This window comes from Nomascus leucogenys, chromosome 4, assembly GCF_006542625.1.
Source record: "Nomascus leucogenys isolate Asia chromosome 4, Asia_NLE_v1, whole genome shotgun sequence".
In the NCBI taxonomy this organism is placed as follows: Eukaryota; Metazoa; Chordata; class Mammalia; order Primates; family Hylobatidae; genus Nomascus; species Nomascus leucogenys.
This window is the reverse complement of record NC_044384.1, coordinates 127,003,503-127,030,603: the sequence shown is the minus strand read 5'-3', so window position 1 is coordinate 127,030,603 and position 27,101 is coordinate 127,003,503. Positions and strand designations below refer to the sequence as shown.

The 27,101-nt window shown below is 39.1% G+C and overlaps 1 protein-coding gene across 5 annotated transcripts in view; it reads right to left on the bottom strand.

The window, feature by feature from the left end:
- THRB (thyroid hormone receptor beta) overlaps nt 1-27,101 on the bottom strand; it is a 386,080-nt gene that overhangs the window by 198,629 nt on the left and 160,350 nt on the right. For 2 of the 5 annotated variants that reach the window (XM_003256767.3, XM_030812254.1), the window contains exon 3: nt 10,771-10,907. The exons of the other annotated variants lie outside the window; for them this stretch is intronic. The gene's annotated coding sequence lies outside the window, so the exon portion shown is untranslated. The remainder of the gene's footprint in view (nt 1-10,770; nt 10,908-27,101) is intronic. 5 annotated transcript variants of the gene reach the window in all.

Below are 27,101 nucleotides of genomic sequence, written 5' to 3'. Positions count from 1 at the left end.
TTTCAGAAGTGTTCCAGAAGATCCCAAAATTACTGCTGGAAAGAATATGAATAGTTAGTAAACTATTGATATGACTGCAAATTGCTATCCCAAACCATTTGCTTAAAGGGTCCTTCAAAAATTTCCCCGTGACTTTGCTCTGTCCATACTCAAAGATTTCTGCCAGGTTCCAGTTGCCTTGAGCAGAAGTATAAAAGGTTGGCTCCAGGAGTTTCAGGCCATTAGCTAATGGCCTGTTTCCATAGTTCATTGTGGTCAAGTTAACACTATGAGTCTATATGGGCAACCACTGAAGTAGCTTTTGTTGCCATCGCTGCAGCCTCTGTGAATTTTGCCCACCGGGCAAAGAAAGTGAGAGGTTGAATTTTGAAGAAGGGCAGGCTGTAAGTTGTCAGAAAGGTAGGGGAAGGGATATTAGGTAGGACTATAAAATAAGAACCACCATGGCACATGTTTACCTGTGTAACAAACCTGCACATCCTGCACATGTACAGGAACTGAAAAGTTCGAGGAAAAGAAAAAAATTAAAATTAAAACAAAAGAAGCTCTAGGCAGTTGAACTTACTAAGGGAGATAGCAAGGAGATAGAGTGTATTAAAATAATGATATTATCAATAAAAATAATGGTTAGAAACATAGGCAAAACTACTACCAAAGTGCAGGCTTTAAAATTTGGAATTCTATGAAAGAATTAGGGAGCCTTAACAGTACAAGGGTAAGGCGTTATGAAGGTTTTAAGCGTCTTTGCCAAGCCTTGTTTGAGGTCCTACCATGTAAAATCACTGGTGGATACAGAACATCCCTCTCTTTTGAAATATAAAGTAGAGTAGGTAGCTAAATAGGCAGAAATCATTCTTGAGTGAATGAAATCTTTATTATAAAAACAAATAGAGAAAAGTAAATTTGAGGCATGTGAAAAACTGCCTTGTTAAACAGGAGAATGGAAAATTGTTTCATTAAGAGGTAGATTGTAATCTTTGGACTTTTGTGTAGATGTGTACTTAGAACTCTACACTTACATTTTCAAATTTGTGTTCTTTAAATACACCATAGTTAACACTTTGCCCATGGTATAAACTCAATGAATATTTGCTCAATTTTAATTGAATATGTTTTCTTTCTATAATTACTTGAATTGGAAATTTTCTAGGCCTTTGAAGTGAAACTCTTCTTCATTTATGGAATAGGTACATGTTCCCCTTTTGTTTTTGTGCCTCTATCAACCAAAAGTTCTAGAATCTTTCTTTCCGGGAAGGAAAGAAATAAACTGTTTATTTTCTTTGCCATTTAAACTGCCATACCCAAGCTACTCAGGCCCCAAATAGAACTTTGTCCTTGCTGCTCCCTTTGTCTGGAAAGCTCTTCCCTACCCTTTCCTCTGGCTCCCATTTTTTGGCCAGGTCTAGCTGGAATACTGCTTCATCAGAGAGGCCATCTCTGACCACACAGCGAAAGTGGGTTCTACCTCCTTGTACTTCACATTTTTGTTACTTTCTACCTTACTTCCTTGGCCTTTTTGTATATGTATTATGATTTAAAATGACTCATTTATTTAAGTATTTTAAAATTCCATTATTTTTCAAACTTTGTAAGTTGATAATGAGAATTGTTTTACATTGATTCATGCACACACACACACATAACTGCAACAATAGTTTGACAAAACAACATGCTTAAGAAGTGTTAGCGGAATAAAGTTTTGTTTCTTTACTCTCTTTGAGTTTGCTAATTAAAGGAACAATCACAAAAGCTGTTTGTATCCCATTAACTTGATCTAATAACCCACTAACAGGGTGCAATTCAAAATTTGAACTATTGAGTTGTTTTCTGTCTGTTCTCCCCACCCCTTCCCTTCAGCCTACAGAAAAAATGTAAGCTCCATGAGGTAATAAAATTCTACTGTATTTGTCTTATTTCTGGTACACAGTTGATATTCAATAAATATCTTTTGAAAAAATCAATACATAAAAATGAATAATTAATAATGTCTTACTAACTTCATCTTCCTTATTTTGTTACGCTTTTAACTAAAAATAATCATTTAAGTTGGAGCATCATTTCCTTTTTTGATAAAAAGTATTTTTGGAATTTAATTTAATGTCCATTAAGCATTTCAAGGAAGATACTGACATTACTAAATGGTTCAGCAATGCATAGAATTTGAAAATACACTTGAAAAATAGAACTTTGATGTAAACTTGTAAAATACGTAGGATGTATTATAAAACCACTGATTAAATAAATTTAAAAACTCCATTCCCCTATTCAGTGCTGTGTTGGGTAGAAAAAGGGTAAGTGAACAAACAAGTGGAAAAGAAAGTTAAGGAAGAACATAGAGAAAAGGATTGCTTTGCGCAGACATCTGGCTTTGCTTCCCCAAAGCTATCGAGTACTGGGGCAGGCAAGTGGGCTTGCTACCCTAAATGGGAGCCATATATCACATTGGAAGCTCCATGTCACAATTCTATTATACTTGCAAAATGTTTCTCTGTGTGCTTATTTAAAATCTCTCTTTGTCAATGTGATATTCAATCATGCTACTACTTACTGTTTAATCTTTGTGAACTTAGGAAAAAGGAATTCTGTTCAGAGTAACAAACTTTTCATGTGACTTATAAATTGTTTTCTATCTATAAGAATTTTCCATGATAGGAAATGATTTACCAATAACCTTTGCTTTTTAAAAATAAAATGATGTACTTTGATTTCATTTCTTAAAAGGGAAAGGAAAACAGAAGAGAGAAGACTTTCCTTTAATTCAAAATCTTTCTTTACATAAACAACTACTTCTTCCAGAACTTCAGTGACCACTCATTTGCTCTAGAGCAGTGATTCTCAAACTTCAGTGTGCATCAGAATAATCTAGAGGGCTCCTTAAACATAGATTGCTGGGCCCCAACCCTAGAGCTTCTTTCTCAATAGGTCTGGGTTGGGGTCATAGAATTTGCAGTTCTAACAAGTTTTTAGGTGATGCTGATGCTCCTGATCTGAGCACCACATTTTGGGAATCACTGCTCTAAAGCAATGATTCTCAACTAGGGGAAATTTTATCTCTTAGTAGACATTTGGCAACGTCTGCAGACATGGTGATTGTCACCATTGGGTATGGGGGGTTCTCTATTGGCATCTAGTGGGTAGAGGCCAGAGATGCTGTTAAAAACCCTACAATGCACAGTACATTCCCCACCACAAATAATTATCTGGTCCAAAATGTCAATAGTGCTGCTGTTCAAAAATCCTGCTCAAAAAGGAACTCTCTTTCTCATGGAAGGACATTGTTTAACAAGAGTTTAAGTAATAGGTAAAACAAGAGCTAGTTATTTCAGAAGCCTTCAGCTAAAGTGGGATGATGTCACAAACATTAATTGGGTGATGTCTCAAGCAGATATCTATGGTCATCTTTCTCTGTGTCTGTCTCTCCCACATTCACAAGTCCATTAAGCTTATAAAACACCACACAGCCTAGACACTTACTCATCCAAAATGTAAATGAGGATCTGTGTACGGCTGAAGAGGGATGGGAAGCCAGCTGCAATGACGAAACACTTTTATTCCTCAAGGGGCCACAATCACTTTGTCCAAAGTAGATAGAATTCTGATTGAGCAAAATGTAAACCCCAAGCAGGACAGAAAAATGGAGTTGGAAAGGCTTTGCAGTTAACTAGAAGATGCAATATTTCTTTTAAATACTGTGTATTAATGAAAGAGGAACTTGCTTGACATCTTGGCCAGGGCTTAAGCAAAATTAAGAGGGCTTCAATGGTTCTCTATGATGCCCTCTTGTCTCTCCTCTCCATCTTTCATAGACTCTTCCATCCATCTATTTTCAGAATTTCCAGAGCCCATGCTACAAAGAAAACCTGATCTTAGATTAGAAAAAAGAAAGGCATTTTACTAGCAGATGTGATATCTCCCTATCTTTCCCTAAGCCCCTTTTTTACACCTGAGTCCGTATCTTAGCAAATGGTCCCCTGGGAGGTGGAAACTCAGGAAACATTCTTATTGTTCTTTTCATTTCCACCCCTATGTCATCCAGTTAATCTCTAAATGTTGTGAATTCCCCTTTTAAAATCTCTCTTCTGGACTCTTCATCCTTGCTCCTTCGATGTTGGTTCATACCAACATTATTTCTCACCTGGATTATAGAACAGCCTTGCAAATGGCCTGCCAATTTTAGCCCCTCTTCATACTCTATCCAGACTGAGCTGTCTACAACACTTATGTAATCTCACTGCTTAAAACATCTCATTTACTAGTAATAGGTCCAAAGACCTTGCAATGGCTTATAAGGCTTTGTACACACAGGCCACCAATTACTTCTCATACCTTGCTCCTCTTCTCTCCACTTCCTCCATCTTGCCATTGTGTTGCAACCATCCTGAACTTTTCTGGGTTCCATGAAAGTGTCATGTTTTTCCTTAACACTGTCTTTTTGCATGTGCTGTTTCCCCTGCCAAGAAAACTTGAATGCTTGCCCTTGCCTTCTGCCCTACTTCCCACTATTTCAATTCTCAGTTAAATGTCCTTCCCTTGGGAAGCTTTCCCTGACCTCTCAAGTCAGAGTTAGGTGCCCCACCCATGTGTTCTCATGGCACCTTGTAAAACTCCTCATTGTAATTATCTTCTGTGGTAATTGTCTGGGTCCCCAGTAGTCTGAAAAGCAGCAAGAAAGTAGAGTCCTCATGTCTATTTTCTTTTTATTTTTTTCATCATCATAGCTCTTGTACCTAGCACTGTACCTGGCACAGAGTAAATACCAACCGTACTTCCTTATAGGTAGGAATTTAATGAAGTATATTATCCTGGAAAATAATTTAATGAAGCTGGTGAAAGAGCTAAGTTTTGAGATACAAAAGGTTCCTTCCCAGAGGTCCTTGAAATCAAACCATGCTTCCTACGTATACGCCCACATTTGTGTGGCAGAATCATTACATAAAACCGAGCTCTCCTGCTAATTTTGAGAACTGATCTCCTTCTACAGCCTTCAATAATTTTCACATTCTTTTTTTCTCTATTGTACATCTACCTAGATCAAAGAATCATAGGAAGCCAGCGTGGCTCAGCCATGGTGAGTGAGGGGGAGAAGAAGAGGGGGTGAGATCTGTGAGTCTGGGCCACATCACACAGGGCCTGGTAGGCCATGTGGAAGAGCGAAGATTTTATTTTTAGTCTAATGGAAAACCTTTAAAGAGTTTAAATCACAGTGGTGACTTCATCACTCTGGCTTCTTTGTGGAAAATGGGTTGGAGGATGATCCAAAAGTCCAAAGAGAAAGACCAGTTAATAGACCATTGAAACATTTCAAAGGGAGGATGGTGGCTTGACCCAGCAGGACAGAAATGGAGATGGTGGGAGTGTGCAGACTCAGGATCTATTTTGGAGGCAGAATAGGTAGGAGTTGCTGAGAGTTTGGATTTGGGGGTGAGGGAAAGAGGAAGCAAGTATGATTTCTAGGTTTTGGGATTAAATACCTGGATGAATGGTGCTGCCATTTACTGAGATGGGAGGACAGCAACTCCCAATTTTCAAGGCTCAGCTCAGTCCTCACTTCCTGCATGAAAGCTGTAATCAGCTCCAATCTCCAACCTTCTCTCTTTCCTCTCAACCACTTGGGAAATCATTGCCTGCACCACTCATCTTTTCAGGAGTATGTGCTGAACTCTCCAACCTGGCTCACCTTCCTTGAACATGAGGGACCCCTTTCACATCCAGCAGTGCCTTGGATGTAGTGCTCCTTCAAATTTGCTGCTTGGGGAATTAAAGACAATTCCCATGCAGCAAACATCCTTGAAGCTGCTAAGAATATCCTGCCACCCACGGGACTAAATGTTCACATCCTCCAGTTCATATCTCAATTGAACATTTTAAAAAGCCCATTACCAAAAGCCATTGAAAAATATGTTTCTCTCTAGTTCTTAAAGAAAGGCATTTAATGTCTATTTTACACTCTATTATTATTTAGCATTATCCCTTTTCACTTGATATATAGTTACTTTTCTTTCCCATTATTAAATATTACCTTAAAATGCAACCTCATTTCCTCTTGTATTAAATAGAAACTGAGGATAAGTTTCTCCTCACTGAAAACACTTTGAAATATTTCAAGTACATTTCCTTTTCTACACTGTTCATTCACAGTTTGGTTCAAAAGCTTTTTTTAAAAAAAAAAAAAAACTTTAAGATACCATAATATCACCTTTCAGTTCATTTTTCAAGTTTTTTAGAAATATAAATCTGATGCAAATTTGGAATTAGACATTTATTGTAGCTTCCCACACAATGCTAGAATGCTGTCTATAATATTCTTAACAGTAAAAAGGGAACATAATCATGAAGAACTTATGCAGAGGCAGGAATTAGGCTTTTTCTTGTTCTTCTTTTCAATTCATGACCTTTGAGAAGTACTAAGAGAAGTATATTTTTGTTCATAATCTACTGTAGTACTGAGATAGGCGTTTTATACACCTGCTGTCATTTAACTAGCCCCACCTAATGATAGATTTTTATCTCCATTTCACAGATATTTGGCAGGATTTAATGATTTGTCCGAGGACACACAGCTAGAAGAAGCACATCTGCATCCAAATCCAGGCCCTGGTGAATCTAAAGCTCAAGGTATTTTTTCTACACAATTATTCATTCAGACTGTAGGGATGAGGGAGGGAATCACCTTAGGAAAAGCCTAGTTCCATTGCAGCAATAACCAAACTATTTGTAAATTCTTCCTTAAATCAAGCCAAATCCTGAAATTTTTATTCACTGTTGGCCCTACCATCTAACAAGAGATCTTTAAATGTATTTTACATGGTCCTGTGAGATCCCTGCTATTACGTGGCAATTTTGCATTTATAATAAAGGTATTTTCTGAGGAGAGGTCTTTTTTAAAAAAACATCAGACTTCCAAAGGGATCTGTTATCCCTCTTTCCCAAAGGATAAAACTCTGTCCCTGAGGGAAATACAGGACAAGTGTCTTCCTTGCTCTGTGCTTCAGTCCTTCTCATGCTTAAAAATAGCTGTAATCACTCCTGCAGTCTTTTCTTCTCCAGATCGCACACTCCCAATTCTTTCAGCCTTTCTTTGTAACATGGAACACCCCAAACCTTCAGCCTCTACAGAGCCATTCTTTGGAACATATTCCAGGTGTCCGCTCAGGTATGGTACTCGAGGAAACTAAATGTCGCTCAAAGGATGGCACTAGGAATGGATTACATATTTTTTATTCATATATTCCTGCAGGGTCTTATTTCAGAATAGGAAGGTAATTTATTTTCCTTTTACAATTCTCCTTAACATTTTTAAAGTTTAAAAAACACAGTATTATAATCTATATCGCTGTATTACCCTCCTTCCTCTCCCTGCCCCCAACAGAAAAGCTTGAAATTTAGGAATTATATTTTCTTTGTCTTTTAATTCCAATTCAGGACACATGAGAACTACTGGACAAGTATGTTTCTGTAATCCCACCCTTAGGAAGGATGCATTAGAATTTTAAGAGAAGTTGGCCATTGGAAGCCCATGCCCTGATGGACATGTCTTGACCCACACATTAATTGCAACACAATCTCCTTCAGTGTTCACAAACAGAGCATCACAGGGGTGGTTTGACACTTACCCTGTCCTCTGGGCTTTCACGACCTGCCGACATCACTACATCCTCAGCATGAGCTTCTCATTCTCTACTTCCAAGTCAGATAGAATGAAGGCATTCTAAACAAATAAACCGCCTGGGACCCAAAGCCACGTCCTGCACTTACGCAGCTCAGCTATCCCAATTATATGTTCTTGAAATGCACCTTAGATGCCCGTGGTGACTGACGCTTGGCTGGCGTCATGGCTGTGTGGATTTTGCCACATAACGCACCCAGGCAAACAGCTCACTACTCCAGGCTGCTCTCTCTGGCTCAGGATTCTACACTGTGCCTCCTGGTCTTCTATAGGAGCCAGTATTGCAGCAGGAAGATGAGCAAAGCTTGTGGTAACCTAAACCCCTAGTGAAATGAGACTCCTATAGCACTGGGAGGCTGCCTGGACAGCTAACACCTGACATGCTACCTTATCCACATCTACATACCCTGTTACGATTAGAACTTTACTCCCCTCTCAACTCCAATATACTCACACCAGCCTGATAATAATAATTGCAGGGAGAAGTAGTTCACTCCACTAATTATGCTGCTTATAACTGGCACAGAGAGCAGCGATAATTTGGCTTAAAGTAAGGTTTTATGATCCTCATATGTTTAAAGGTTCCTTGGGTTCAAAGCCATTATGATTCAGGCTTGACAATTGTGAGGATGAATTTCAAATATCTCTATGTGTTTCTGTTTTTATTTTTATTTTTATTTATTTTTATTTTTTTAAGAAAAGCATTACTTTGAAAGTGCTCCATGTGACAGCTCTTGTTTGCTCCTGAGGTGCCCAGCTATGAATTTAAAATGCTTTATTGCACTCTTTAGAGAACATGTTTCTGCTGGTGTGTAAGGCCTGGAAGCTGTCTGCATGCCAAGGCAATGCCCCCTAAATGAAGTCTTACATAAACCTGACAAAGTATCTTTAGATAGCAGTAATCTCAATGGGCTACTACAGAGTCATGAAAATAACTGCTGGTCAACCACCAAAACAAAATTTGGCTGAGCACATACTTCTAAAAGCCTGAATCATAGGACTATCATACTAGTAACATTTCATCATAATATATTTTTTAAATATACTGGCATATTCTTTTCTCTCCTCTTTCCATCCTTTCCTTCCTTTTTTTCTCTCTCTTTTCCCTTCTCCCTCGGTTCCTTCCTTCCTTTTTTCCTTTCAGAAGACATTGTGCTCACCCTCTCCCCCTTTCTCCTTCCTTCTCTCCCTCTTGCTCTCACTTTTGTTCCTCCTCCCCCACCACATGCTACAGTTCAGACTCTACATTTAATTGTCAACTCACCTGATGCCCCTGGATTCTAAAATAACCTACATTGCAAATTTTCATCCTCTCTTGAATTACTGCAATGTTATCTAAACTGGATCTCTCCACAGGGTGGTTTATCAGCTCTCTCCTCTACTTAACAACCCTCAATGACTTCCCACCAGGTACAAGCTAAAGTCCTACTTCTCAGCTTCACATTCAAGACCCCCACACCCAGCCCCAAGTACCACCTTCCACCAGTCCTATTCCTAACTTCAGTCTCCACAGCACACCTTAAAACATCTTCCACCCCACAGAACACTTGACACCTCCCAAACAAGCTCTGCCTTATCACGACTCAGAACTGCCCTGTCTGTTCACTCCTTTTCGTGAAAGGCTGAGCCCGTATTTCAGGCAGAAGCCCTTCCCTAACTTCCTCAGGCAAAGTTAGTGACTTTCCTCCTCAGGTTAACATTGCATTACAAACATTTATTACTATCTGTCTCCCCAAATTGGTTAAGAGTTTCTGGGGCAAAGGTGTCACTGACTCACTCACCAGGCAGTTGCTCAACAAAGGTTTGCTGCATGAACTTTGTTCCTTTGAGTTTATCCTGTATATTTTGTAAGTAAAAAGAAGCAGCATAGTATGGTGTCTATGAGTTTGTGGGTTCAAATTCCACCTGTGACTTGAGAAGGTTATTTAATAGCTTGGTGCCTCAGTTTCCCCATATGTGGAAACTTTCCAACTCTAGGGTGCTTGTGAGAAGTAAACAAGTTGCTACATAGCTGGAATACTGCATGGAAAACCGAAAGAGGTGCATGCGACCTGAGTGTTTGTTAAATATAATGGAGGTAATTTTGATACCCCATGGCTGCCTCTGTTGTGCTCAGGGCAGAACGTTCCCGACACCATCAGGACTCGCTTGATTTCAACGAGCAGATCTTTTATTAGAAATGTAAGTGTCTGCCTTACTCCTCCAATAAAAAGAGAGATGCTAACACCAAGAACATTACTCAATCCCATAAGAAAACTAAAAGTGGGCTTATGCCACACTCAGAGCCACTGCACTGGCTAGGGTGTTGGGTCTGGAAGGCATACAAAACACAACACAACACAACAAAACAAAACAAAAACCTAGTTAAGAAACTACAATTCAATTCTTAGACTACCATATATGGGAAAATTCACATTGGTTCTAAACTGTTAAATAGAAAATATGTCTATATTCACAAAAAGAGATGGAAAGAAGTCCAACTTCAGCCAGGTACAGTGGCTCATGCCTGTAATCCCAGCATTTTGAGAGGCCAAGGTGGGCAGATTGCTTAAGCCCAGGAGTTCAAGAACAGCCTGGGAAACATGGCAAAACCTCATCTCTACTAAAAATGCAAAAAATTAGCCAGGTATGGTGGTGTGTGCCTGGAGTCCCAGCTACCTGGGAGACTGAGTGGGGAGGATCATCTGACCCTCAGGAAGTCGGGGCTGCAGTGAGCTATGATGGCACCACTGTACTCTACCTTGTCTCAAAAAAGAATGAATGAATGAAAAGGAAGGAAGGAAGGAAGGAAGGAAGGAAGGAAGGAAGGAAGGAAGGAAGAAAGAAAGGGGCCTAATTTCATGCAATTTGGCTTCAAAAAGTGAGTAGAAGCCAAAATTCAGTATTCAGAGACAGTCAAAGGGAAGTATTGATTCTTTTTGTTTGCAGGTAGACCAAAAGGGAGATTCTCTGGGTTGAAATTCTGCAAAATATCTTTCACTTAAGTACATCCTTCATGATCAGCCCTGTACACATCCTGGCTATATCTTTTGCAAGTGCCTCCTGCATGTGCCTTATGCTCCAGCTGTGCCAACAACCTTCGAGAAACCTGCGGAGAAGCTCACCTTCACACCTGGGCTTGGTAGCTGCCTTGCCTGGGATGCCCCACTTCTCGTTGTAACACTCACTCAGGTGTCCACTTTTCCTGGGAAGACTTTTTCTTGCTGTCTTCAAGGACCTTTGCTATGAGCCTCCAAGCACCCTGAAAATACACATTTTGCAAAGCATTTATCACATTGCATGACAATTGTATGTTCACTTTCTCACTCCCTCACTAGACAGTGAGTCTCTCAAAAAAGAGAGGGACTGTGTCTATTTCCCTGTTGCTTTCTCAATGCCCAGCACAGTGCCTGGAACAAAGTATGTGCTCAATAAATGCTCATTGGATATTATTGAACAGACAGGATTCCCTGTGTATGGAGAGGCAAATTCATTGACAAATGCCAATGGTAGCAATGTTGGGTCCTCCCCTGTGCGTTGTTTATCAAGGCCATGCCATGGGGATACCACACTAGGGATGTGGGTGAGGAATTTTCACATCTGACTAAGCTGAGATGATTGTACAATTACACATCACTTCTCTCTAGAAAGAGAAATAGTTAGGATTCCTTAAAAGGGTTAGGAATTCCTCAAAAACCATTGCACATACAGTAGGCTGAACCAAGAAGTTAAAAGCTTCTACATGACATTCAATGTTTATGACTCACCTACTTTAGGTGAAAATGCAAAGGAGTATGCATATTAAAGCCACAATGAGAGACTATTACATACCCATTATAATGACTAAAATTTAAAAAGACTAACATTATCAAGTATTGTAGAAGATATGGAGCAACTGAACTCTCTTACACTGTTAGGGGCACTGTAAATTTCTATAACCACTTCGCAAGGCTGTTTGAAAGTTTTTAATAAAGTTAAACATATATCTACCCTATAGCCTAGCAAATCTTCCCCTAGGTTTATATCCAAAAGAAATTCATATGTCCACCAAAAGACAGTCCCAAACTGGAAACAACCCAGTTTTCTGTTACACAAGAAAAGGAATAAACATACTGTGGTATATCCATGTACTCAATACTACTCTGCAATAAAAAAGAATAAAATACTGACATATGTAACAACAGGTAAGAATCTTATAAATGTTATATAGAGCAAAAAATGTCAAATACAAAAGAATGTGTATCATGTAATATGTAAAAGAAGTTCAAGAACAGATAAAAACATTTATGAATGGTGATGAAATTCAGAAAAGTGGTAATCCTGGTATGGGGCAGCCAGTGACAGAGAGGGGCATGGGCAACCTTCAGGGTTGCTGGAAATGTTTTTTATGTTCTTCTAAGTGGTAGTTACATTGGTATACAACTACACAAAAAAATGGAGCCTTATATGCTTTAGTATATGCATATTATAGCACACTAAAAGTTTTCATAAACTTGATGAACTGATCCCCTAGACGAGCAGAAGCGACAAAACACCCCATTACTCATATAAAATTCAGAGAATGGGTCATATACACCCTTGTTTGTTCAGGCAAAAAGATCAGCACTGAATAAAAGCTGACACATGTTCCAGTGGAACTGGCATGGTTGTGGAACAGAGCATTATGGCAAATTCAGTGTATTCAAATAACCGAGGGCAAAGACATCCACTGCTCTGGAGGTCACACCTGTAGCATAACTCCCTTTTGGGGATGAGTGGACATCTCAGCTATACTCTCTATTATGGGAGTCTAGAAACAGAGGCCCTTCTCAATCATATACTTTCAGTTAAGTCATTCAGTCAAGTCGGGTGCCACTTTTTGAAAGTCATTTCATAAAAGAATAATGCTAAAACCCTCCAAAGAGTGTAAGCATACTGAAACCAGAAGAGAGAAAATAAAAAAAAACTTTGCAGAAATGTGAGATGACCAAAGATGATCAGAAATCTCAAATACTTGAAGCCTGCTGTGTCTGCTATTCCTGTCCAATTGAAAGGAAAGAGATGCTCCAGAAAAATATATTGTCTTCTCTTTACCAAACAGGGCTTTGGCTCCTTATGAGAGTTGCACCGGATTATCACATGAGGACCTGCAGAATTTCTTTTACTCTTTCAGTGTTTTTCAACAAGGACATTATGGAATTCGGGGCAGGACAAATGTTTGGGTGCAGGACTGTCCTTGTTCTGAATGTCCTAAAGGCCAGTAGCATCCCAGCCCTCCCATCGCTGTGATACCAACAAAATGTATGAACATGTTTCTGAGTTGAGAACCAGCACTGATGTTTTGGCAGAAGGCTTAATTGGCATCTGGATGGCCTAATCCACCCTGAATTAGAATCTACAGTCAGTCTTCTGGTTGGTGTTTCTAGTATTAAATATCAAGTGTAAATATCTAATGTTAAATATAATATTAATAACAAATTAGTCAACATTTGACAAAAAAAAGGGGGAGGACTTTGCTCAAAGGTCCAAGAATTTCCAGTCCCTTAAGAAGTGACTCATTGAACTTACCCACCCAACCTTTGCTGGCATTTGCATTTGCAATCTTGGACTCGAGGCCTATGTGGCAGGAAGGTCAAGCAGCCAGGCACTTATTTCCTTCCTCCTCTGTCCATTGGGTCTCACCAATTAGACTGTGAAAGGAGGAAGCTAGCAGAGAAGATGATCTAAAGAGCCATCTCTTTAAGGCCTGGAGCAGAGCTCATCTAAGCCACTACCCAGGTCTCTTTCTCTTACCAACCCATTCCCACAAGAGGACAGAGTTTCAGGTGTATCTTCTGGCAAACAGAGCCAGGGAAGAAAAATCGGCAGAAGAAAAGAAATAATTCTAAAGTCCATGAACCTTATCAAAGTGAATGACTTTGCCCAGTTTTACACCCCCAGTCTCCATCTCACTGTGCAGGCTTAAATAACATAACCAGTTGTGTTGCTATAATGACCTAATAGCACATCCCTACAGGCTCCACTTCATTCCTGCATCCATTCAGAGGAGGCCCAAAAGCAGGGCCTCTTCATCTGGTTTCCAGATCCCTAGGCAGTGTATCCCAAAGAGTGATATGAAAGATAAGTTTAGGGGGTAGGTTTATGAATTTTTAAAAGAATAATACTAATTTTTTTACAGTTATCTTTTGCTTTTAATAAATGACACCTTTTTCATTTATAGAAATAAGTTCCTTTTAAAATAATATATGTAAATCCAAAAGGTCAACTATAAAAAATGTGAGACTGGGGATGAAATTATGGCAGTTTGGGATGATTTTTACCTCAGGAGGGTCTAAGACGGGCTTCTAAGATTTCATAAATTCCTTGAAAATTTATGGGGGATTTTATGCTAATATAATTTTTTTTTCTGGGAGGAGGGTCCACAGTTTTCATAAGGTTCCCCTAAAGAACCTTGAATCCAAAATGTTAGGAATGATTGTCCTGGAATCAATGCTGTGCTGTTCAACACTGTAGCCACTAGTCACTAGCCACACATAGCTACTAGACACTTCATACTTGCCTAGTTCAAATGAGATGTGCTATAAGATACACACTAGATTTTGAAGACGACATGAAAAAGAGAATGTAGAATATCTCGTTAATAATTTTTCTACTGGTTACTTGTTGGAATACTATTTTATATATTGAGTTAGAAAATGCAGTATTAAAATAAATTTCACCTGTTTTTTTTAATGTGGTTACTAGGAAATTTAAAATTACATATGTGAGTTGGATTTGTGGCTCACTTTATATATTTAGTGGACAGTACTGGGTTATAGTATAAGGCCAAGAAAAATAAGACAATCTCTGAAGTCCGGGAGAAATTAGAATTATGAATATATTTTAAGGCATATTTATAATGTAAGAAACGAGATAAATTTTGAGAAAAAAAATGAACTTTTACAAAATATTGATTTGGAGAGAAACAATTATACAGGTATACATTTCACTTTGTCCCCTTAATCACTTAGCCAGGAAAATAAACCAGTAGTAGAAGCTTAAACTGTTCTATTCTTTCAAATTAAAACTATAGTTTCCATAGATTCGAATGAAGGTAGAAAACAGTAATGGTTTTAAAGTTCCCGGGAAAAGTAGGTAAATGATTTAAGTATCATTTTCTTTGGTTAATATAATCTATATCCACCAAATAACAAAGAGTTTATTGTATTTGCTTTGGGCCAGGCCCACTTCCCATCTCTGTTTTATGGCTCCTCACCAGGATAATTAAAGTGTCTAAGTCTTTTAGAGGAACTCCTGAAACTCCTTTCTTTGCCTGGACAGCAGCTTTCATCTCTGGGTCTGCACATCTTGGGGCATCACGATCTCTCTTCAGCATTTCCTTTCTGAACTGAAAGCTGATTCCTTCAATGTATAGTTGCTCAGGTGCAAAGGAATATTATTGTGAATTCTTTTCTTTTCCATTGTTATTATCAAGGCAATGGTTCATCTAGATCCTTCTACTGAAAGTCATTTCTTGTTACAGAAGCTTGTATTTTCTATGGCTGAGCAGTATGTGAGAATAGTCTCATGTTCATTTTATTGCATGGTCCTGCATCTAATCTTTCACAGAAAAGATTAGCTCCATCTCTCCTACCTAATATCCTGCCACCTTTTGTAACACAAACACAGTTTGGGTGCTAATAAATGTGTCAGTCCCAGATCGGTACAGATACAGAGCTCATGAGTGAATTTGGCCATAAGAGCATATTTCTTATGAGCATTACATTCATGCCCACTTGTTTCCCCGTTCATTCCCATTCTGTTCCTCAAAAATCTATAGCAGAAGGCCTATTGGTGTTTAGGTTTTCCATAAAGTGATGTCATTCAGATGAGCTTTAAGAGGCCCACAGATAATGTTACATCATGTTTTCTTCAATGAGATGACTTGTTCTAACTAAGTCAGGCCCCAGGCAACCACCATTCCTACGCACGTTTTTTTTTTTTTTGGATCCTGTTGTCTCTTTACTTTCTGGGAGCAGCATTTCTGCCCTTTAAAATGGCAACTGCTCCCCAAGCCAAGCAAGACAGAAGCTGTTAATGGCTCCGTCCGTTTTCAAAGAGCATTCTTAGGGAGGAACAACCATCATACAATACATCTAGCTATGTGGACTGCAAGAGCTCCACTTGCATGTTGACTGCGTGTTGACTCAGCCTTCTCCAATTTTACTGTGCATAAAAATCACCTGGGATCTTGTTAAAGTACAGATTCTGATTCATTAGAACTGGAGTGAGTCCTGAGATTCTGCATTCCTAACCAGCTCCCTGGTGGGGCCAATACTTCTAGCCACAAACCATACTTTGAGCAGCAAAGGATCATCTCTAAGAAACTTTCCATGTTCATGGTTCTATAATTCTGTGTGACCAGAAACACCAATAGTTGGCATAAGCAGATGAAGATTCTCCCAAGGACCTCCACTAGAATACTCCAGAAGTCATAATAACAGTTGTAGAAATTTATCTAAATAGGAGGATTTAGAAATTAAGTATGGGAGTCAATCCCCAAATCATTTCAGTATCTTGAAATAAAGCATTCAGTGGACCAAACTTACTATCTAATAGTTCTTTCAAATGTTTGAAATGTTAGGTTTCTCTTTGAATTTCAAATGTTTGAAATGATTATGTTTAGTCAAGGATTAAAACATAAGCAGTACTGTTATAAATCACCACAATACGCTACATCTGTTAATAAAAGACCTCCTCTTCCAGCTTCCACCTTGGTCTGAACACCCAGTATGAAAGTTTTCTACAATCCCCCCAGCCACCTTGGATACCACCCCTGTGGGCACTTGACCTGCCTGAGTCTCACCCCACGCTTCATCTCAGTTTCAACTGAGTCACAGGTAGGTCATTTCTACAGCAGATCTACTACGACCACACATCGCACATCTCAGTTTCTTTATTGAGGACCTGAGAGGTCATAGAAAGGAGTCACCTTGTTAACTTTATAGCCTCTTGTCTTCTCTGTGGTGATTTGTCCAGTTTGCTCATTCATTCATTTCCATCCATCCATTCATTCTATCTTTCTCCTTCTCTTCTTTAGAGTAACAGCCAAAACCTCCCCTTGTCTACAGCAGAACAGTTCCACTGTCACCCAGATCTTTTGGAAATTTATCTTTTTACTTCCAAGCACACTGACCAAGGCATTTTTTCCAAATAAACCGCTCCTTTCCTTGAGAAATTTTGTTGCTAGTTGTTACTAGATGTCATTTGCCCATCCTGTTACAGTTACTTTGTTTGCTCTAACCTCTTTTTTATTGTGAAATATAATATACATACAGAAAACTGCATACACATCAATTTTTATCTTCAGCTTCTACTCTCTTTGAATTTTAATGGAGAAAACAGTTACTTTACATTAACAACATATTAAATAAAAACATAAATCATTTAGTAACGTGGCTATAATTGTAGTCCACAGATCCAAGATGTAAGTGAACCAAGGCCAAGCTTAAATGAGGACACTAAAGGTCCATGTAATCTGTTGCTTGCTAAATGGGATATGCTCAAATCTTTGTTTCTTATTCCTGATTACCAGAAAATCAAGTAGGTAAATGCTCTTACAATGAGCAGATTCAATGCTGTACCTACCTGCTGAAAAATATGTATTATACTATTTCAGATTAAATGAGAATTGTAAAATATGTATGATAGGATTTTGGATTAAATGGGAACATCAAAATAAAATGAATAAAATTGATAATTTCAGCAGGATCCTATGTAGTCAGCGTCTATCTTCAGACTGTGTATTAAATTCCTGCTTCTTGCTTTTGGCTGTCTGTCTTTTATAATTTTATAGACAATAAGAAGAAGCAGCAGAAGAGAAAGAAGTCAAACACATACTCTATCAGATGAAATTATTATTTATTAATCATTCTCATGAAAGATTTGCTGGGGGAAAAAGGTTAAGCTTATTACTACATGGTGGTCCCTAGATTGAGTGAGATAGGTAGTTCATCACTGCTGCCTCAGACCCTGTTAACATTGATAACTAATGGCTGGCATGATGCCTGTCATATTAAATGCTTCCTCTCAAAGGAAGAAAAACGGCACTGAAAGAAAGTAATTGGTTCACTCTCAATTAATTGCAAATGGTTTTAAAAGAGCAAGGAGAGGCCAGGTGCATTGGCTTATATCTGTAGTCCCAGCACTTTGGGAGGCTGAGGCGGATGGATCACCTAAGGTCAGGAGTTTGAGATCAGCCCGGCCAACAGGGCAAAACCCCATCCCTATTAAAAATACAAAAATTAGCTGGGTGTGGTGGTGCCTGCCTGTAATCTCAGCTACTCAGGAGACTGAGGCAGGAGAATCGCTTGAACCCAGGAGGCAGAGGTTGCAGTGAATTGAGATTATGCCACTGCACTCCAGCCTGGGTGACAGAGTGAGAGACTGTCTAAAAAAGGCAAGGAGATAAAGACACATGCACACGTATGTTTATTGCGGCACTATTCACAATAGCAAAGAGATGGAACCAACCCAAATGTCCAGCAACGATAGACTGGATTAAGAAAATGTGGCACATATACACCATGGAATACTACACAGCCATAAAAAATGATGAGTTCGTGTCCTTTGTAGGGACATGGATGAAACTGGAAAACATCATTCTCAGTAAACTATCGCAAGGACAAAAAACCAAACACCGCATGTTCTCACTCATAGGTGGGAATTGAACAATGAGAACTCATGGACACAGGAAGGGGAACATCACACTCCGGGGACTGTTGTGGGGTTGGGGGAGGGGGGAGGGACAGCATTAGGAGATATACCTAATGCTAAATGACGAGTTAATGGGTGCAGGAAATCAACATGGCACATGGATACATATGTAACAAACCTACACATTGTGCACATGTACCCTAAAACCTAAAGATAATTAAAAAAAAAAAAAAAGCAAGGAGAACACTTGCTGTTGTCTTTGATGATCAGGCCTAAACATAACAATCCTTGCCTGTTTTTCTTCATTGATTAACTTCAATTTCAAAGGTACGTCAGTGTGCCAAATGTTTGAGGTAGAAATAAAAAATTTTCCAATGTGTAATAAATCATAATATAGGAACAATCCAGAAATGATACCAAATTGCCTTCAATAATGAAAACAACAACATGAGAACAAAACCTGCCAAGTGTTGAAAATAGGTTTTAGGACTGATAGCCCTCCCTCCGTCCCTCTCCCTTTCTCCTCTTTAATAAAAGTCAAATTCCACTTATTCTTCTAGGCTTGATACAAATTCTAATGTCCTCAGTAAAGGATTCATAGATCACTGCAATCCACCATCAACTTTTGCTCTTCTTAATATCTTGAATATGTGATATCTACCCCATTCATCTGTAGTTGCCAAAATATAAATAATAAATAACTAGAATGATTGTTCACCTTTTTGTGAATATGTATCCTGATATCCCCCAACCTCCACCACCACGGTTAGCTACAACTTTCTTTTTATTTTATTTTTTGAGATGAAGTCTCATTCTGTTGCCCAGGCTGGAGTGCAATGGCGCAGTCTCGGCTCACTGCAACCTCCGCCTCCCAGGTTCAAGCAGTTGTCTTGCCTCAGCCTCCCAAGTAGCTGGGATTACAGGTGCCTACCACCATGGCTGGCTAATTTTCATATTTGTAGTAGAGATGGGGTTTCACCATGTTGGCCAGGCTGATCTTGAACTCCTGACCTCAGGTGATCCACCTGCCTCAGCCTCCCAAAGTGCTGGGATTACAGGCATGAGTCACCGCTCCTGGCCAGTTACAACTTTCTTAAGGGAATTGGCTGTACTTTTTATACCTGCCACTGGCATAGCATGGTGTTTTGCATAGAGAAAAGCTTAGTAAATATTTATTTGACAATGTGTTTTCCCAAAGGGAGCTAGTAAATAGTTGTTCCCTCTGTTATTAAGCAAACTCCCAAACCAGAAATTGTTTGGCCTTGGTATGGTTTCTTCACTAGAAGCTGTCCAGTCTTTTCTTTTCTTTTTTTGAGATGGAGTATTGCTCTGTCACCCAGGCTAGAGTGCAGTGGCACAATCTCGGGCCACTTCAACCTCTACCTCCTGGGTTCAAGTGATTCTTCTGCCTCAGCCTCTTGCGTAGTTGGGACTACAGGTGTGTGCCACCACGCCCAGCTAATTTTTGTATTTTTAGTAGAGGCAGGGTTTCACCATATTGGCCAGGCTAGTCTCAAACTCCTGACCTCATAATCCGCCCGCCTCAGCCTCCCAAATTGATGGGATTACAGGTGTGAGCCACTGCTCCCTGTCAAAGCTGTGCATTCTTTAGTGTGGACTTCTTATATGGTTGCCATTGAGAGTGTTCGTAAAATAAGTCAACATAACATAGGAATGAACAACTACAAAAACTTGTGTTTAGAATAAAGTAGGTAATTAGACGATTTTGTGAGAGAGATGAACATTTTTTGATGAATTATTTTGTTCATCCAAGTAAATGCTCAGGGACCCCTTGCCACCCTCATTCTCCCACTTCTAATTGATGTATTTAGGAATTAAGAAATTTGAATTTTGTTTCTAATTCAATCAAAGAGTTGCTGTAAGAGTATTGGAAAATCCTCACGGTAAGTGTTTAAATCATTCATCAGTAGACAATGGAATAAACCAGACATTCCAATCAGATCCTAAAGGATACATTTATATGGATTAAAAGTTGAAACTCTAGGACAATAAATGACCACATAAAAGCAGTTAATATTCATTTAACCAATAGATACTAAGCACCTACTATGTGCCAGGCACAATTCTAGGTACTTGGGATATATCTGTAAATAAAACAGACAAAGGTTCCTATGTCCTTATTCTCAAGGAGCTTACATTTTAGTGGATGGAAACTAACAACAAAATAAATAAACTATATTTTATGTGAAAAGGTGAAAGATGCTATGGGATCAGAACTGTCAAGAGCTGTCCTTGTTGGAGATTTGAAGTAGCAAATAGAATGGACCTCAATGAGAGGATAAAATTCAAATTAAGACTTTGCAACAGGCGAGGGAGTGAGCCCAATAAGCATATTGGTGGGACATCTGAGAGTATTCTACTGCTACAGCAAAGGTAAACGAGAAAGTAGAACAACACATTTGCAATGCATGAGATGGACAAAGAGATAATATCCTTAATAAAGAAAAAAAGAGTTCTTAAAAATCATTAAAAAAATCAATATCCTATAGAAAATGGGTACACGACATCAACAAATAATCCTTTAATAAAGGTCAACAAAAAGTGAAAAATGTCCAACCTTACAAATAATCAGTAAAGTACACATTAAAGAAGCCTCACTATTGGGGTTTCTAGTTTGTGAAGATTAAATAATATTGGCGAGGCCATAGGGAGGCAGACATTCTTCTACAATGCTAATGGAAGCATAAAATGACACAACATCTTGTAAAATAATTTTACTATATTTATCAATAGCCTTTATTTTAGAAACACTTCTTACGGAAATAATCAGAAGTTAAGACAAAATGTATATATAAGTATATTTACTGCAGCAATATTTATAATAATATATAAATACAAGTGATTAATATCTAGATATTATCCAAACTGAAGTCTGCAGCCCAGGAAATATCCATGAGCATTTGATGCCTCCACATAAATGTTCCATAAATACCTCAAACTCCAAATGTCCAAACCCAAACTCACCTTCTCCAGTCCCTATTCCAGCCCTTAGATCTCTTCCCCTCGTCTTCCCTAGTTCAGTGAATGTCACCTACTTACACCCACTTCTTAAGACACAAACCCAAGACTCATCCTTGATGACTTCTATCTTGCTTCCCACATTCTATCAATCCCCATGCTTTGTCAATTCTACTGTAATATTTCTTGAATACATCCATCTTCTCTATTCACACTGGAACTGCCCTAGCGCAGCCCTCACCATTTTATACTTAGGCTAATGAATAGCTGCTTACTTGGCCTGGTCCACTGTGGCCAATCTTACCTCCAACCTACCTGTCTTCCTTGCCCTATAGGACTCTTTCTAAAATATGAAACTAGATCAAACAATTACTTTGTTTACAATTTTAAAATAGTTCCCTACTGCTATCAGATTAATATCCAAACACCTTAGACGTTCATGATCTGACTCCTGATGGTCAACTCTCTTGTCCTGCCAGCATGAATCTTTCTTCTTTTTTGTTTTTCTTTTTGAGACAGGGTCTCCCTCTGTCACCCAGGCTGGAGTGCAGTGGCATGATCATGGCTCACTGCAGCCTCCAAACCTTGGGCTGAAGGTATCCTTCCACCTCAGCCTCCCATGTAGCTGGGACTACAGGCATGCACCACCATGCCCCTCTAATTTTTTGATTTTGTAGAGATGGGGTCTTGCTATGTTGCCTAGGGTGGTCTCAAACTCCTGGCCCCAAGAGATCCTCCCACCTTGGCCTCCCAAAGTTCTGAGATTACAGGCATAAGCCACTGCACCTGGTCCAGCCTGAATTCTTAAACTCCATCTATTACCATCTTCTTACAAATTACATTTCATGTCTTTGCATATTCTACTTCCCCTGCCTGTCCTCCTATACCTTTACTGTTGGCCAGGTAACTTCTCTTCACCTGTGTAGACTCAACTGAGGTATCCTATCTTCCAGGAAGACTTGCCTGACTCCATGCCCCCAATTCATTTTTGGGTTTCATTGTTCTATTGATCTCTCAAAGAACATCAAGCATATTTATATCACAGCATGTATTACACTGTTGTGCACACATTGCTTTGTTTCTTTGGTAATTCTTTTGACTGCCACATCTGGCTAAGCTGTAGTACTCCAGTGAGCACCGTTTACATAGTGACCAAACTGCACGAACGTATTGAACAGTCATGTATCCTTTCCACCATAGACAGATCATCTTTATACATCCATGCACAATAACTGGCCCAGTTCAAGTGCTAGAATAGACACATTTATATAAGAGACATTTGTTTAATGAATGAAAAAGTGAGCAATCAACAAAACTCTAGTTGTCTTGATTAAAAATTCCTTCAGACCAGTGATTCTCAAAGTGTAGTCTTTGGATAAGCAACATGTGTCACTGGGGAACTTGTTAAAATGCAGATTCTCAGGCCCCACTCTAGACCTACTGAATCAGAGACTCTGGCAATGGAACATAAGACACTGTTTTAACAAACCATCTAGATGATTCTAATGCATGCTTTACTTTGAGAAACACCATCTTAGACTGCTCAAAACTAAAAGTAAAGATTTCATTTCAAGGGCTCAAATCACTTTGCCTAAAAGAAAGTCATTTACTTAATTTTTAAAAAAGTTTAAGTTATAAGGCAGTTCAGACATTCAAAGCGTATAAAACAATATTATAGACACCCATGTACCCACCATTCAGATCTGTGGGTATTTGATCCATCACCCTAAAAGAAATAAAACAGCAAAACACTACCAACCTCTCTCTCTCTCTCCCCTCTCTCTCATCTCTCACCAAGCTAACCACTGTTTTACAGTTGGTGTGTGTTTTTCCCATGCATGCTTTTATACTTTTACTACGTAAGTGTGTAGGCATCTACTTATTAATGAGAGACTTTGTCCAGGATGTCAGAGCAGAAATCACAACACTTGCCCCAGCAAGCTGCATGGGAAGACACCTGGAGTAGCCAGCAGCCAGTGCCAACAAAACCTGCCCCTCTCCAGTATTTGGTGGGAAAAAATAGGGCTCACATGAGCTTTACAAAATGCAATCAGAAGGGGTTAAAATAAGAAAACCAAGTTATACTTATTTAACTGTTGCTGACTGTAAAAGCTAAAATAAAAAGTAGGTTTTTCCTTGAAGCTAAGGGTGTCAAACACACAGTACCAAGAAAGTTGTACTGACAAACTTCATCATTTTTGTGTATATTACACACACAAGGGATGTGTGCGCCTGCCAGTGTATCATGCACCATGGACATAAAGAGTTCCAAAAGAGCTATGCTCTTTTTTTGGATATAAGGAATTCTGAAAGAGCTAGCTCCAACTGTCAACACCATAGATGAGTCTTGATTTTGTCGTCTGTAAAATGGCATTACCTGCTGTCTTATGGCTTAACAAAAGGGAGTGATGATGAATTGAGTGTTAATTTCTTTCTTATTTGGGAGCTTATAAGTTTATGAAAATATGATTACCAAACTCATAAGTCTACTCCTTCTAAAATTAAAAAAATAAAGACAAAAAGAAAGAAAAACAGGAGGGGAGAGAGCAGGGAAGGAGGGAATAAGAGAGGGAAAAAGGGAGAACAAAACTTAACAACTATTTCCTCCCCGTCCTGACTTTCCTACTTTCTCCAGCTTGGCTTCTTATGATGACTTCCTACTCATCTTTACAACTGGCTTCTTATGATGACTTCCTAGTCATCTTTATGATTTCTCTTTCTCACATTATCTTTCAAAGTCTGTAATTTAGCCTCTTTTTCCAGGTGATTCTTAGGGATACCAAAGTTTGAAATCATTGCTATTGGTGGTATGGAGCCCTAGAAAAGTTTTACACTGTTGTTTTTGTTTTACGTATGCATGTGTGTATGAACATACATACACATATATAGTGTGTTTATATACATACACACACCTCTGTGTATGGTGTGTGTGTGTGTGTTTAAACATAGTTCACAGTTTTGGATGGCAGATAATGAATAAACACATTCTTCTTGGTCAATTTACTCTACAAATTTGATCACATGCATCTATTTTCTCCTATCTCTGATACCATCTCACTAATACCGAGCTTATCACCACAAACTGCAGTACTCAAAACCACCTTTCATAGTTCCCCTTTTTATCCATTATACACTTGGCTACAAGATCAGTCCCTTGAAAGCCCCACCTTGACCATTCCTCTCCATACTTGAAGGGCCTCCAGTAGCTGCCTAATTGTGACCAAGTCTGCTAGGTGTCTCCACAATGTTCCCTCACAATGAAATCCCACTTTCATTCTGAGTGGGAAGGTACCCAGCCACATTTTCCCACTTCCTTTGCAACTACGAGTAGGTAGATGAGATTGTAGATAGAAGTTGCTTGATGGGCATTCTGGTAAGACCCCCTAAAGAGGAAAAACACAGCTAGTAATGGGTGCTTTTTCCTACCCCTCCCCCATTGTTGCTGTTGTCTCGAATTTATACATGAAGGCTAGCACCCCAGCAGTTACCTTGAACCAAGAGGAAATCTTGAAGATACAGCCAGATGCTAAGAATAGCAATGCAGAATCACAGAAGGTACCTGAGTCCCTGCTGACCATAGAACCACAACCCCTGCTTTGGAGAAAAAAATAAACCTTTGTCTGTTTAAGTCACTGTTTTTTATGGTTTTCACTATGGGCAGGCCCAAAATAATACTTTGATCTCTTCACAAATTTAGCTATTTGTCCAATTTGGCCAATGTATTATGTTGGCATACTTTGACCTATTGCTTCTCTTCCAAAGAACAGGGGCTTGCAGATAGAGCCATCTGAGTTAAAGCCCAGCCCTGCCACTGTGACAGTGAATTCTTTAGGCACTGCTCCTAACCATTTTACCCTAAGTTTCTTTGTCTACAAACAGAGAATAAAAATAATATACACATTGGGGTGTTTGTTATTTTTCTTTCAACCTGCTTTTAAATTGTTAATAGCTCAATAGCACCAACAGGGAAAACATTTGGGGAAAGGAAAAGGAGATAAAACTCAAACCCGGGCCGGGCGCAGTGGCTCACGCCTGTAATCTCAGCACTTTGGGAGGCTGAGGCGGGCGGATCACGAGGTCGGGAGATCGAGACCATCCTGGCTAACATGGTGAAACCGCATCTCTACTAAAAATACAAAAAATTAGCCGGGCGTGGTGGTGGGTGCCTGTAGTCCCAGTTACTCAGGAGGCTGAGGCAGGAGAATGGCGTGAACCCAGGAGGCAGAGTTTGCAGTGAGCGGAGATCGTGGCACTGCACTCCAGCCTGGGTGACAGAGCGAGATTCTGTCTCAAAACAAAAACAAAAACAAGAACAAACAAACAAACAAACAAAGAAACAAAAAAACCTGAAACCCGGATATATTTTCTAGCTTGTGAACAGCTCTTACAAGCAGTTTGGTGGATGAAAATGCATACTGTTTAAAAAAAAGTGGAAAAATGTCAATAAATTGGGCTTTAACAATTGACATTTTACCCTCCCATTCTCATGAATAACTGGAATCTGACTACACACATTACATTAGCCACTTGACCAAGGAAGAAAAAAAGCAAGAGAGAGAAAAGAAAGAAGGAAATTTCAAGAACTTTGGCTCTAGGAGGATCAGTTGCCCAAAGTCCCTGGAATGGAGAAGACATATGATTTATATCTTGGTATTTTCCATTTGGTTAAATTGACTCTTAATGACTTGAAATAGGTCCTTTCAAATGGAATTGCAAAAAAGTAAATTCTGCTCAAACTCTTATATTGTGTAATTTCATTTCTGCTCTCATGCACATTAAACTAAACTGGTTGGAGAAAAATCTCTTGCTAAATTAAATTTGGTTTGATCAGGAAATTTGTGTGCATGTGCAGGCAAAGCACAGTATGTGTGGGTTAAAAAAATGTCCTGGTTATTTAAAGTGTTCTTTTTCATGGATGATTCAGTTTTACCATAGCTTCATTAGTGAACTAAATTTGTGTTAATGTGGATCTGTGTTGTGAGTGAAATAGGCTTTGGCCCTTTGTTGGGAAATCACTCAAGTAGTAGACATTTTGTCCTTTCTGAAGAAAAATAATACAGCCTCAAAGGCTGGAACATTTGAGCATCTTTAAATCCTTCCTTCTCCAGCTCCATATGACTCTTCTTGCCGCTTCCTAACGCCGTCATCATTTCCTTTTCAAAAACCTTTTCCTTGCTCATCCCAGTCCCATTTCACTCACCAGGCTCTAAAACGCAGAATTGGCCCCTGGGTCCCATCTGTCCTGGCCTATGTCCTTAGCTGTATTTCTGCCACAATAATTACCTTCCACTTTACTACCTGACTTTTAAAATATACAACAGCAAAATTTAAATGAAGTTGTTTCAAAGTATTTCAGGGCAAGGAAAGTGCTTTTTAGAGGGTCAAAATGCCCTACTGCAATAACACAGGTACAGGGCCCATTATTTGATGGTTCCTGATGCCCGTTGAAAGCAAAAAGACTGAATTCGCAAGTAGCCTGTTTGACCGGTACCACCGAAAGCCTTTCAACCTCAGTCACCAGAAGTTCCACTCTGCTAAGATATATGAGAAGTCTGCATTTTATAGGGCATTTAAAAAGCAGTCAGATGAATAGGAGCAAAGGATTAAAAAAATTATGAAGAATTTGAATTTGAAGAATATTGTTAATAGCACATGTTAAAGTAATGCATGACAAAAATGAGGTTTATATCAGTGAAGTAAAGATTACTGAACAACATACAATCCCAAATTAAAGCAAGGCATCTTTGGGATCCCCGCAGGACGGGGCCTCACTATGGCATCTCATTTCCCTAGGCAATGAGCA